Below are 14,104 nucleotides of genomic sequence, written 5' to 3'. Positions count from 1 at the left end.
TTCCTGCCTCAGCCTCCTGAGTAGCTGGGATTATAGGCGCATGCCACCACTCCTGTCTAATTTTTGTATTTTTAGTAGAGATGGGGTTTCACCATGTTGATCAGGCTGGTCTTGAACTCTTGACCTCGTGATTTGCCCACCTCAGCCTCCCAAAGTGTTGGGATTACAGGCGTGAGCCGCCGCACCCGACCTGTATAGTTATAGGTACACTATTATGTAGTATACTATGCAAGTGAGCATTACCGCCTGAGCTCTGCTTCCTATCAGATCAGATTCTCATAGTGATACGGACAGGAGGCAGGGAAATATTGGCTAGAAGAGGGTGGGACACCTGGTGAGGGCCCCTCAAGCCTGGACCCATAGCCCTAAATAAGAACTTCACATCCCTGTTTTCCTGCCTGAATGTTGCCTTTTCCATAACTACCCTGACCCACCACGCTCCCCTGCCACCCAGTACCCATAAAAACCCCAAGCTCCACTAGCAGAGGAACAGAGTGGTACGGCAGAGAAGGAGAGAAGAGAAGAAGTAGAGAAGAAGCAGCTGGATACCAGAGACTATGGGTTGGAGAGGATTTCAGCTAGGGACAGCTGAGCTCCAGGGGAAGATTATCTTCCCACTCCATCCCTTTTCCAGCTCCCCATCCTGCTGAGAGCCACTTCCACCACTCAATAAAATTTCTGCATTCACCATCCTTTAAGTTCATGTGACCTGATTCTTCCTGAATACCAGAGAAGAACCTGGGTACCAAGAAAGCAGGATGTGAAAGGCTATCACCCTGACCTTCCACTGAGCTTAACACTTAGCCATCCGTGGACAGCAAATGAAAAAAGAGCATTGTTTGTAACACACACTGTCTGGGGCTCCAGAGGTCGTGGGCAACCACCCCTAGATGCTGCCATGGGCCGATATGGGGTTCATTCCTGCTAGCACCCAAAGGCTCCTGCACCGATTCACCCTGTGTGCTCCCCCTCCCACAAGGGGTTTGAGCATGGTGGGTAAGCAAGTGAGCCACCTCTGTCGCAAGTCATGTGGTGGGGTCGAGGGAACTATGCCGTGTCAATAGGAGCTCAAACCCTGTTGTGAACTGCACATGCAAGAGATCTAGGTTGCATACTGCTTCTGAGAATCTAATGCCCCATGATGTGAGGTGGAATGGTTTTCTTTCAAAATCATCTCCCCGCAACCCCTGTCCATCCATGGAAAAATTGTCTTTTGTGAAACTGGTCCCTGGTGCCAAAAAGATTGGGGATTGCTCATCTGCATGACTTTCCTGAATCTGGAATGCGTACCACGTGTTCAAGAAGCCCAGGGAAAGGCCCTTGGAACTGGAAGGGACTGGTAGAAAGTATGAGATTAATCTGATGAGGAGACGAGTCAGATCAAGTAGAATATTGTAAGCCATGTTGAGGACTTTAAAATTTACCTAAAGTTTATCTTAAGGTAAACGGAAAGCTTATTTTAAAATTTTAAGCAGGAATTAGGCAATCTGACCTGATTTGCATCTTAGAAAGATTACTTTGGCTGCTGTATGGCATATAAAGAGAGACTGAGGGAAGTAGAAGTCCAATTAGAAAGCCTATAGCGTTTATTCAAGCCAGAGATAAAATGTTGTGTGTTTTGAACCATGGCAGTGGAAAAATAAGTGAGGAGGGAGATTCAAAATATATTTTGGAGGTTATGGTGATGGATTGGATTTGGAAAGAGATTGAAGGAAGAATTCAGCAAAAGCAGTTGGCTCGCTGGATGCACTACTATTGGGATGAGGATCACTGGAGGAGGAGTGGTTGGCGGTAAGGGAAAGCAGATCAGAAAATTAATTTTAGATGTATTAAGATTGAGATTTTTGGGACTGGGCATGGTGACTCATTACAAAGTTACTGTACTCCCAGCACTTTGGGAGACTGAGGTGGTAGGATTACTTGAGGCCAGGAGTTTGGGACCGGCCTGGGCAATATAATGAGATCTTGCCTCTACAAAAAATTAAAAAGAAAAACAAAATTAGCCAGGTGTGGTGTCATGCACCCTTTAGTCCCAGCTACTCAGGAGGCTGAGGTGGGAGGATCACTTACCTAAGGAGTTTGAGGTTACAGTGAACTATGATTGCACCATTGCACTCCAGCCTAGGTGACAGACTGAGACCCTGTCTCTGAAAAATAAAAAATTACAATAAAAACAAAAAAAGAGATATCTTAGTTTTGAAGCCTTTGGGATTAAAAAAAGGTACACTTTTTTTGTTTTTTTGTTTTTTTTTAATAGATTCTCCCTATGTTGCCTAGGCTGGTCTTGAACTCCTGAGCTCAAGCAGTCCTCTTACCTTGCCTTCCCAAAGTGCTGAGATTACAGGCATGAGACATAGTGCCTAGCCCTGATTTAGATTTCTTAGATAGCCAAAGAGCATTGTCAAACAGGTTCCTGGATGTGCGGTTTTGTATTTCAGAAGAGAAAGTATCATGGGGAGCATATGTGGGCATTCTGGTTGTAGGCATAGAGTTTTTTGTTTTTTGTTTTTTGTTTTTTTTTGAGATGGAGTCTCACTCCGTCACTTAAGCTGAAGTGCAGTGGCACGATCTTGGCTCACTGCAGCCTCTGCCTCCCAGGTTCAAGTGATTCTTATGCTTCAGCCTCTCAAGTAGGTGGAATTACAGGCATGCACCACTATGCCCAGTTAATTTTTTTTGTATTTTTAGCGGAGACAGAGTTTCACCATGTTGGCCAGGCTGGTGTTGGACTCCTGACCTCAAGTAATTCGCCCGCCTTGGCCTCCCAAAGTGCTGGGATTACAGGTGTAAGCCACCACGCCTGGCCACATAGAGATATTTTAAGCTTTGGGAATGTAAGGAGAGGATATAAAATGAATGAGAATAAGACCCATGGCTGAGCACCAGAGGAGCACCAATTTTGAAGATGTCTGGTAGGTAGGATGGGAAGAGCCAGAGGAGCTGGGGACGCTGGGAAGGCTAAGTGTTACAGTGCCAAAGAGTGTATCAAGGAGAAATAAGTGGCTGAATGTATTGAATGGTAAGTCAAGTAAAATGGTAAAATATCTGTTGGATTTAGCAATATGGAAGTTGCTAATGATCTTGGCAAAGAAATACGATGTGGGAAATTGTAAACAGAATGTTGGGAAATTGGAAACAGTAGAATGTTGAATAGTGATTGGATACAGCATTTTGGAAAGTATTAATAATTTGGCTGTATCTACTAAAGTTGAAAATGCTCATCCTCTGCAGCCCAGTAGTTCCACTTCTAGCTGTCTATTCTAGAAGAACTCTCACTCATTGGTGCGAAAAGATGTGCATAAAAATGATCATTTAGTATTGTTTTTAATGGCAGAAAAAGGGGAAACTACCTAAATATGTGTCATCTGGAGAGTAGATAAGTAAACTGTGTGGATATACAGTGAAAATAATGGATTATTTATTTTCCATTATTACAATGGAATACATTTCCATACATTACAATAGATTAACCTTGTAATGCTGAGCATTAAAAAAATTGAGTTGTTGGCCGGGCGTGGTGGCTCAAGCCTGTAATCCCAGCACTTTGGGAGGCCGAGACAGGTGGATCACGAGGTCAGGAGATCGAGATCATCCTGGCTAACCCGGTGAAACCCCGTCTCTACTAAAAAATACAAAAAACTAGCCGGGCGAGGTGGCGGGCGCCTGTAGTCCCAGCTACTCGGGAGGCTGAGGCAGGAGAATGGTGTGAACCTGGGAGGGGGAGCTTGCAGTGAGCTGAGATCCAGCCACTGCACTCCAGCCTGGGCGACAGAACGAGACTCCATCTGAAAAAAAAAAAAAAAATTGAGTTGTTAAGAGTATACCTTTTTAGTAACGTTGAAAAAATATGCAAAACAATTCAGTTTCTTATTCAGAGATACGTACATAAGTAGTAAAAGTATAAAGAAATTCCTGACTTGGTGTGATGACTCATGCCTATAATCCCAGCACTTTGGGAGGCCAAGGTGGGCTGATCACCTGAGGTCAGGAGTTTGAGACCCCATCTCTACTGAAAATACAAAAATTAGCCTGGTGTCATGGCAGATGCCTGTAGTCCCAGCTACTCAGGAGGCTGAGGCAAGGAGAATTGCTTGAACCTGGGATGCGGAAGTTGCAGTGAGTTGAGATTGTGCCACTGCATTCCAGCCTGGAGAACCAAGTGAGACTCTGTCTCAAAAAAAAAGAAAAGAAATTCCTGAGAATGATTGACACCAAAATCAGAATAGTATCTACTGCTTATAGGGGGAGAGAGTACTTGGAGATGTGATCCAGGAGAAGTACACAGTAGCCTTCTACTATGTTGGTAATGCTTTATTTCCTAAGGTGGTTGTTTGATGGGTAGCACAACTGTTCACTGTATTGGTCCTTACCTTTTGGGGTAGCATTTTATAAAATGAATGGTTGCTGAGGAAGTGGAGAATCACCAAAAGTCCTTTTGAGAAGCTTGGCTGGAGAGAGTTGGGGGCCAGTGAAGACTTTTTTTTTTTTTTTTTTTTTGGAGACAGAGTCTCGCCTTGTTGCCCAGGCTCTGGAGTGCAGTGTCACGATCTCTGCTCACTGCAACCTCTGCCTCCTGGTTCAAGCGATTCTCCTGTTTCAACCTCCTGAGTAGCTGGGTCTACAGGTGTGCACCACCATGCCCAGCTAATTTTTATAATTTTAGTAGAGACAGGATTTTGCCATGTTGGCCAGGCTGATCTCGAACTCCTGGCCTCAAGTGATCTGCCCGTCTCAGCCTCCCAAAGTGCTGGGATTACAGCAGACATGAGCCACCATCCTGGCCTTCTTAAAATCTTTTTTAAAGAATATGTTTGAATGCTGATGGAAAGGATTCGAAGGATTCATTAGAGATGGAGAAGTTGAAGTTATTTGAGAAAAAGTCGCGACTGCTAAAGGTCTAGAAGACAGCAAAATGAGGATAATTGTTCTTTGTTAGGAAGATTTGAGTTTTTTTCCTTTGTCACTGGGAGGGAGGAGAATAGATGTAGACGCTGATAGTTTGAAAGCTGATGGTTGATTGATAAAAATATTTTTCTTCCATTGTTTTTTAGTTTTATTTTATTTTTGACATGGAGTCTCGCACTGTCGCCTGGGCTGGAGAGCAGTGGGGCGATCTTGGCTCACTGCAACCTCTGCCTCCTGGATTCAAGCGATTCTCCTACCTCAGCCTCCCGAGTAGCTAGGATTACAGGCACCCACCACCATGCCTGGCTTGTTTGTTTGTTTGTTTATTTATTGAGACGGAGTTTCACTCTTGTTGCCCAGGCTGGAGTGCAGTGGCACAATCTCCACTCACTGCAACCTCTACCTCCCGGGTTCAAGCGATTCTCCTGCCTCAGCCTCCCGAGTAGCTGGGATTACAGGCATGTGCCACCATTCCCGGCTAATTTTGTATTTTTAGTAGAGACATGTTGGTCAAGCTGGTCTGGAACTCCCAACCTCAGGTGATCCGTCTGCCTCGGCCTCCCAAAGTGCTGGGATTACAGGTGTGAACATCGCACCCGGCCAGGCCCAGCTAATTTTTTGTATTTTTAGTTGAGATGGGATTTCACTATGTTGGCCGGGCTGGTCTCGAACTCCTGACCTCGTGATCCACCCGCCTCGGCTTCCCAGAGTACTGGGATTACAGGCGTGAGCCACCTTGCCCGGCCGCTTTTTATTTTCATTTATTTATTTTTGAGACCAGGTCTTGCTCTGTTGTTGGCCGAGCTGGAGTGAAGTGGCACAAACATAGCTCACTGCAGCCTCAAACTCCTGGGCTCAAGTGGTCCTTCTGCCTCAGTCTCCAAGTAGCTAGGACTACAGGCATGCACCACCTTGCCTGGCTAATTTTTACTTTTTTTGAGACGGAGTCTCGCTCTAGGGCAGTGGCGCCATCTCTGCTTACTGCAAGCTCCACCTCCCGGGTTCATGCCATTCTCCCGCCTCAGCCTCCAGAGTAGCCGGGACTACAGGCACCCGCCATCACGCCTGGCTAATTTTTGTGTGTGTGTATGTTTTTAGTAGAGACCAGGTTTCACCGTGTTAGCCAGGATGGTCTCGATCTCCTGACCTCATGATCTGCCTGCCTCAGCCTCCCGAAGTGCTGGGATTATAGGCTTGAGCCACTGTGCCCGGCCTAACTTTTACATTTTTTAAGAGATGAGGTCTCACTTTGTTTCCCAGGCTGGTCTGGAACTCCTGGGCTCAAGTGGTCCTTCCACATTGGCCTCCCAAAGTGCTGAGATTGCAGGTGTGAGCCACTGGGCCTGGCCCATCGTTTCTTAAAGCAGAAAAATAATTTATTCCAAAAGATGGCAGAGAGCCAGGTATGATGGCTCATGCCTGTAGTCTGAGCTACTCTGAAGGCTGTGGCAGGAGGATTGCTTGAGCCAAGGAGTTTGAAACAAGCCTGGGCAACATGGCAAGACCCATCTCAAAAAAAAAAAAAGACAAAAGATGGCAGAGATAAGATTTTCATCCTGAAAATATAATTTGGTGTAGTTTTGTTGGGACAGATCTTCCCTCTCAATATGCCTTCCTACCGACTGCCCCACTGGAGTCTTGTTTGCCTAATAGCGGTTTTTAGACCCTTCACTGATTCCCATTTTTTTTTTTTTTTTTTGAGATGGAGTCTCGCTTTGTCGCCCAGGCTGGAGTGCAGTGGCCGGATCTCAGCTCACTGCAAGCTCTGCCTCCCGGGTTCACGCCATTCTCCTGCCTCAGCCTCCCGAGTAGCTGGGACTACAGGCACCCGCCACCTCGCCCGGCTAGTTTTTTGTATTTTTTAGTAGAGATGGGGTTTCACCAGGTTAGCCAGGATGGTCTCGATCTCCTGACCTCGTGATCCGCCTGTCTCGGCCTCCCAAAGTGCTGGGATTACAGGCTTGAGCCACCGCGCCCGGCCTGATTCCCATGTTTTGATAAGGCAAGAGCCATCTTCAAATCTATAAATTCCAAGGGATAGATTAATACATTTCTTAGAAGAGAGCATCTTCTGACTTACAGGAGTCCATAAACATTGTGTGGAATCAGCATAGTTTAGGTTAAGTACACACATAATTCATCAAAGTGTAAATCAGGTGAAGGAAAAAAATACTGCATTGTGAGAAAGAAAATTCAAATGTGTTATGAACATTTAAGGCAGCTGATGCCCTAAATAGGCAGAGTCAAAGAAGGTGGCCTGCATTTGGAGGTAATTTTGCATCCAAAAAGGGATTCACTTTCTTGATTTCAATCACTGAACACTGTAGAACATGTCTTCTTCCTCAAGGCCAATGTTGCTTCAGATACCAGGTGGTTTCATCTTTCAAGCATGTTGCATAGAGAGGGTTGTACTGGGCCAGAATTGCAGTCAGCCAAAAGAGAGCAGCAAACTGAACAGGTCACCATCATAGTGATGATAACTCCCCAGTTAGGCCCCTTAGGGATGAACCAGGGCACAAAGAAGCCAACAAAGCCCCAGGACATGCTCATCTCTGTGAGGCCATGATACACCATGTTTGCTGCTGGAGCTGCCTCTCTCTGATTTTTAGTATTCTGTTTTTTAATCTTTGTCCATTAAGACAAGGTTATTTGTGAATGGAAGTTAGGATTGTGGGGAGTCATAGAACTTCATGAAATACTTGTGAGGAATGGGAAAAAGCATTCATCAGAGAAAAATAGTACAGTTTCACTTTGGGAGGCCGAGGCGGGCAGATCATGAGGTCAGGAGATTGAGACCATCTTGGCCAACATGATGAAACCCTGTCTCTATTAAAGTACAAAAGATTAGCCGGGCATGGTGGCATGCGCCTGTAGTCCTAGCTACTCGGGAGGCTGAGACACAGGAATTGCTTGAACACAGGAGGTGGAGGTTGCAGTGAGCCGAGATCGTGCCACTGCACTCCAGCCTGGCGACAGAGCAAGACTCCATCTCAAAAAAAAAAAAAAAAAAAAGCACAATTTCTGGGAAACTTTGAGGGTCCAATTGAGAGTGATTTATGAAATACAATGAGAAATTCAGATAATACATAAGGATGTGATGAAGGAAGCAAAAACGTGTGGAATTGTTATCTTTGCTTTCATGTTTTTCACTACATTATTTTAAACCTGAAGGCTATAGAAGTCTCATGACTAACTTTGGGGCAAAGGTCCTTCTGTGCTAAATATTGTCTTGGGACCTGATGTTTTGTTATTGGCTTTGATCTCTAAGTGTACAACCTTTGTTTCCCTGACTTGTAGGAAGGGACCTCTTCAGACTGTCTCATGGGTAGAGAAATCCTACCAAATGAGGCCAAGAGGGATTACGTACTGTTGAGGCTTTGTGCTTTAACATAGTGCATTGTGGTAAAGTTACAGTTTAATAGCAGTTGTAATATACTGGATTTGAAAATAATTGAAATCTTAGCTTAAACCTCATTTTGAAATACTTTCGGAGTTTAAATCACTCAATAATCTTATAACTGAATGGCTCCGTTTTTCAGTAGGATAGTTATTCTAAGACACTAAGTGAAAAAAAAAATTGTAACAAATTCTGACCTCCACTTGAATGGGGAAAGTTAGAGTACACATTTTACACTAAACTGTTTTCTTTTCTTTTTTTCTTTTTGGGGACAGAATCTCACTCTGTTGTGCAGGCTAAAGTGGAGTGGCACAATCTTGGCTCACTGCAACTTTCGCCTCCCAGATTCAAATGATTCTCTTGCCTCAGCCTCCCGAGTAGCTGGGACTACAGGTGCATGTCACCACACCTGGCTAATTTTTGTAGTTTTAGTAGAGATGGGGTTTGGCCATGTTGGCCAGGCTGGTCTCGAATTTGTGACTTCAAGTGATCCACTGCCTCAGCCTCCTAAAGTGCTGGGATTACGGGTGTGAGCCACAACGCTCGGCTGTTTTAAATTTTTTAAAATTAAAATTGTAAAAAGTCACGAAGTGTTTTATATACTTATTTAATTTATTTATTTGAGACAGAGTCTTATTCTGTCGTCACAAAGTGCAGTGGTGTGATCTTGGCTCACTGCAACCTCTGCCTCCCGGTTCAAGCAATTCTTGTGCCTCCACCTCCCAAGTAGCTGGGACTACAGGAGCACGCCACCACGCCTGACCTAAAATGTTTTATAACTAATGTATGTGTTTATAAAAAAATTATAGAATGAATGTAATTCATAGGAATACGCATTTAAATTTTTATTTTTACGGTGTACTAATTTTTTTATTGTGGCAAAATATATATAACATAAAGTGTACTATTTTAATAATTTTACATATACAATTCAGTGGCATTAAGTACATTCACAGTATTGTACAATCATCAACACTGTTTCCAGAACTTTTTCATCATCCCAAACAGAACCTCCCCACCTCTATTCTATTTTCTGTCTCTATGAATTTGTCTATTCCAGGTGCCTCATATTAAGTAGAATCATACAATATGTGTCCTTTTGTGTCTAACTTATTTCACATAGCATAATGTTTTCAAGGTTCATCTATGTTGTAGCATGTATCAGAATTTCATTCCTTATGGCTAAACAGTATTCCATTGTATATATATACCACATTTTTCTTCTCTGTGTTGATGGATCACCATCTGTTGATGGATATTTGGGTTGTTTCCATCTTTTGGCTATTGTGAATGATGCCACTGTGAACATTGGTGTACATGGATCTGTTTGAGTCTCTGCTTTCAGTTCCTTTGGATATATTCCTAGGAGTAAAATTGCTGGATCCTACGGTAATTATTTGTTAAAGTTTTTGAGGAACTGCCAGTCCATAGCAGCTGCACCATTGCACATTCCCACCAGCAGTGCACAAAGGTTCCAATTTGTCTACATCCTCACCAACATGTGTTGTTTTGTGATTTTGTTTTTATCATAGCCATCCTAATGGGTGTGGAGTGATATTGTGGGTTTTTTTCTCATTAAACTTTACTTGTTTATTCTTTTTTTGAGACGGAGTTTTGCTCTCGTTGCCCAGGCTGCAGTGCAATGGCGCAACTTGGCTCACCGCAACCTCCGCCTCCTGGGTTCAAGTGATTCTCCTGCCTCAGCCTCCCGAGTAGCTGGGATTACAGGCATGTGCCACCATGCCTGGCTAATTTTGTATTTTTAGTAGAGACGGGGTTTTTCCACGTTGGTCAGGCTAGTCGCGAACTCCTGACCTCAGGTGATCTGCCCGCCTCAGCCTCCCAAAGTGCTAGGATTACAGGCGTGAGCCACCGTGCCCGGCCTGTTTATTTTTATTTTTATTTTATTTCATTTTATTTTATTTTGAGATAGAGTCTTGCTCTGTCGCCCAGGCTGGAGTATAGTGCAGTGGTGCAATCTCGGCTCACTGTAACCTCCCTCCACCTCCTAGGTTCAAGCAATTCTCCTGTCTCAGCCTCCCAAGTAGCTGGGATTACAGATGCACGCCACCATGCCCAGCTAATTTTTGTATTTTTAGTAGAGATGGGGTTTCACCATGTTGGCCAAGCTGGTCTCGAACTCCTGATCTAAGGTGATCCTCCCGCCTCGGCCTTTCGAGTGCTGGGTTTACAGGCATGAGCCACAGTGCCGGCCTTGTTTGTCTATTTTTAAAACTAGGCAGTCAACTGTGATAGTGAGAAGGGGTCAAAGACTAGAACAAGGAGTTCAGTCTATAACTTGACTGTGAACAATCAGTTGAGATAACTGACTACCTTGGAACCAGCCTCTCATTAAACTTTGTTTCATGGGTCTCAAAATTCTGAGATGGATTCTTTGTCCTGTTGCTTCCATTAAACAGTACTAATTTAAAAACTAGTAATTTAAAACTGCCATGTGAAAAAAACTCAAAGTGGATCACAAAACAGTCATATTTTCCTTCTGAAGGTTTTACCATGCACTGTTATCATTAACCAGTCTCTTACTGTTAAACTTAAATGGCCAATCAAAACAAACAGTTCTGAGACTGTTCTTCTACCATTGATTGAGACTGGGGTGGCAGGTATTAGGGATGATATTCATTTAGTCTTCTGAGCTTTCTGGGCAGACTCGATGATATTGCCAGGTCCAGGAGCCTTCTTGTCCACTGTTTTTTTTTTTTAATTAAAAAAAAATTTTTTTCGAGTCGGAGTTTTACTCTTGTTGCCCAGGCTGGAATGCAATGGCATGGTTACGGCTCACTGCAACCTCCATCTCCTGTGTTCAAGTGATTCTCCTGCCTCAGCCTCTCAAGTAGCTGGGATTACAGGCACCTGCCACCACACCTGGCTAATTTTTGTATTTTTAGTAGAGATGGGGTCTCACTCTGTTGACCAGGCTGGTCTCGAACTCCTGACCTCAGGTTATCTGCCTGCCTCAGCCTCCCAAAGTACTGGGATTACAGGCGTGAGCCACGGCACCTGGCCATTTTTAAATTTTTTGAGTCTCACTCTGTCACCTAGGCTGGAGTGCAGTGGTGCTATCTTGACTTATTTGAACTTCCACCTCTCAGGCTCAAGCATTCCTCAGACCTCAGTTTCCTGAGTAGCTGGGACCACAGATGCATGCCACCACACCCAGCTAATTTTTTGTATTTTTGGTAGAGATGGGGTTTTACCATGTTGCCCAGGCTGGTCTCAAACTCCTGAGCTCAAGTGATTCTCCTGCCACAGCTTCCCAAAGTGCTGGGATTACAGGCATGAACCACTTTGCCTGGCCTTATCCTCTGTTTTGATGACACCCACAGCAACTGGCTGTCTTGCATTATGAACAACAAAACAACCCAGAGGATAGTCAGAAGCTCTCAACACACATGGGCTTGACAGGAACCATATCAAAGACGCGGGAGTATTACCAGATTTCAAGAATTTAGGGCCATCTTTCAGCTTACCACAATGGCAATCAGTCTTTCCCTTCAGCTCAGGAAACTTGCAGGCAGTGTGAGCCGTGTGGCAGTCCATTACAGGAGCATAGCCAGCACTGATTTAGATTGGGTGGTTCAGGTTAATCACCTGAGCAGTGAAGCCAGCTGCTTCCATTGGTGGGTTATTTTTCCTGTCACCAGCAACATGGCCATGATGAACATTTTTGACAGATATGTTCTTGACATTGAAGCCCCCATTGTTCCCAGGAAAAACTTCACTCAAAGCTTCATGGTATATTGCAACAGATTTGGCTTTAGTTGTAACATTGACTGGAGCCAAGGTGACCGCTTGCAGAGCGGTCTTTGGAGAGACAGACACAAGGGCTTGTCAGTTGGACAAGTTGGTAGTAGGATGCAATCCAGAGCGTCAAGTAGAGTGTTTACACTAACATTGCCATCTTTATAGGTGACTTTCCATCCCTTGAACCAAGGCATGTTAGCACTTGGCCCCAGCATGTTGCCATCGTTCCAACCAGAAATTGGCACAAATGCTACTGTGTTGGGGTTGTAGCCAACTTTGTTATTGTAGGTGCTGACTTCCTTAACCATTTCCTTGTATCTCTTCTGTCTGTAGGGTGGCTAAGTGGAATCCATTTTGTTAACTCCAACAATTAGTTGTTTCACATCCAGTGTGTAAGTCAGAAGGAGATGCCAGCTTCAAATTCACCAGCTGCAACAATCAGGGTAGCACAGTCAGCCTGAGATGTGCCTGTGATCATGTTTTTTTTAAATGTCTTTGTCTTGGGGCATCAACTAGTTACATAATACTTTTTGGCCTCAAGTTCCCACAGGGAACTATCTTCAGTACCACCACCCTCACACTTAGCTTTCAGTTTATCCAAGACCCAGGTGTACTTGAAGGACCCCTTTTCCATCTCAGTAGCCTTGTAGAGACTGGGTCTCATCATGTGGCCCAAGGTGGTCTTAAACTCCTGAGCTCAAGGGATCCTCATGCCTCGGCCTCCCAGAGTGCTGGGATTACAGGCATGAGCTACTGTACCCAGGTGATAAATGGTGTTTTGTCAAGTGGCAGGATTAATACTATCTGACATGGGCCGGGTGCAGTGGCTCACACCTGTAATCCCAGCACTTTGGGAGGCTGAGGCGGGTGGATCACCTGAAGTTGGGAGTTTGAGACTAGCCTGACCAACATGTAGAAACCCCGTCTCTACTTAAAATACAAAATTAGTCTAGCATGGTGGCACATGCCTGTAATCCGAGCTACTCAGGAGGTTGAGGCAGGAGAATCACTTGAACCCAGGAGGTGAAGGTTGCGGTGAGCCCTGATGGTGCCATTGCACTCCAGCCTGGGCAACAAGAGCGAAACTCCCGTCTTGGAAAAAAAAAAAAAAAAGGTCAAAAGGACTGAGTTTAGGAGGCTTCCAGAAAGGTAAGCTAGAACATGTTAATGTGCTGAGAGGGTGGCACACCATTCTCCAAGGGAGTTGAAGCTCCTACAACATTGTACATCTCACCTCTGTAACTCTTTATTTTACTGTTTATTTATATCCTTTAAAATAACGTTTGTAAGAGTCCAGTGACCAGGTTTCCATTCATTCTGTGAGCTTCTCTAACAAATTATTAAAACCAAAGGAAGGGATTGCAGAATCCCAATTTTTAGCCAGTTGGTCAGAAGCACAGGTAAAACAACCTGGGACTTGGGATTGACATCAACAGTGGGGGGCAGCCTTAGGGACTGAACCCTCACTCAACCTATGGGGTCTGACATTATCTCTAGGTAGGAGATAGAGGACACCCAGCTGGTATTTTCTGAAGAGTTGATTGCTTACTTTTTTTTTAAATTTGAGGTGGAGTCTTGCTCTGTCGCCCAGGCTGGAGTGCACTGGTGCGATCTTGGCTCACTGCAACCTCTGCCTCCCGGGTTCAAGTGATTCTCCTGCCTCAGCCTCCCGAGTAGCTGGGATTATAGGCACCTGCCACCACGCCTGGCTAATTTTTGTATTTTTGGTAGAGATGGGGTTTCACCATGTTGGCCAGGCTGATCTTGAATTCTTGACCTCAGGTGATCCACCTGCCTCAGCCTCCCAAAGTGCTGAGATTACAGTAGTGAGCCACGGCACCCGACCTAATTATTACAGTGAGTTAATTTAGTTCTTAGCTTCCTGGTATCCAGTTAAAAAAAAAAACAGTTTCTTTGGTGTTGAATTACAGAAATAATTTTATTATGGGAATCACCTATTTTTACAAGAGATATAGAAATATTTCCTGAATGATGATTTTAGTGCTGCTCAATCTATAAAATTAAATCATACTTTATTTT

At 44.4% G+C, this 14,104-nt stretch overlaps 1 protein-coding gene and 1 pseudogene across 4 annotated transcripts in view; one reads left to right on the top strand and one right to left on the bottom strand.

The window, feature by feature from the left end:
* The window catches only part of AFF4 (ALF transcription elongation factor 4), an 89,418-nt gene that overhangs the window by 8,227 nt on the left and 67,087 nt on the right, over window positions 1–14,104 (top strand). The gene's annotated exons all lie outside the window — the stretch shown is intronic.
* LOC123574039 (V-type proton ATPase subunit e 1 pseudogene) lies at window positions 7,248–7,479 on the bottom strand (annotated as a pseudogene).

The sequence above is a fragment of the Macaca fascicularis genome, chromosome 6 (assembly GCF_037993035.2).
Source record: "Macaca fascicularis isolate 582-1 chromosome 6, T2T-MFA8v1.1".
Taxonomy (NCBI): domain Eukaryota; kingdom Metazoa; phylum Chordata; class Mammalia; order Primates; family Cercopithecidae; genus Macaca; species Macaca fascicularis.
Note: the sequence above shows the minus strand (reverse complement) of the source record. Positions and strands in the feature narration are given on the sequence as shown.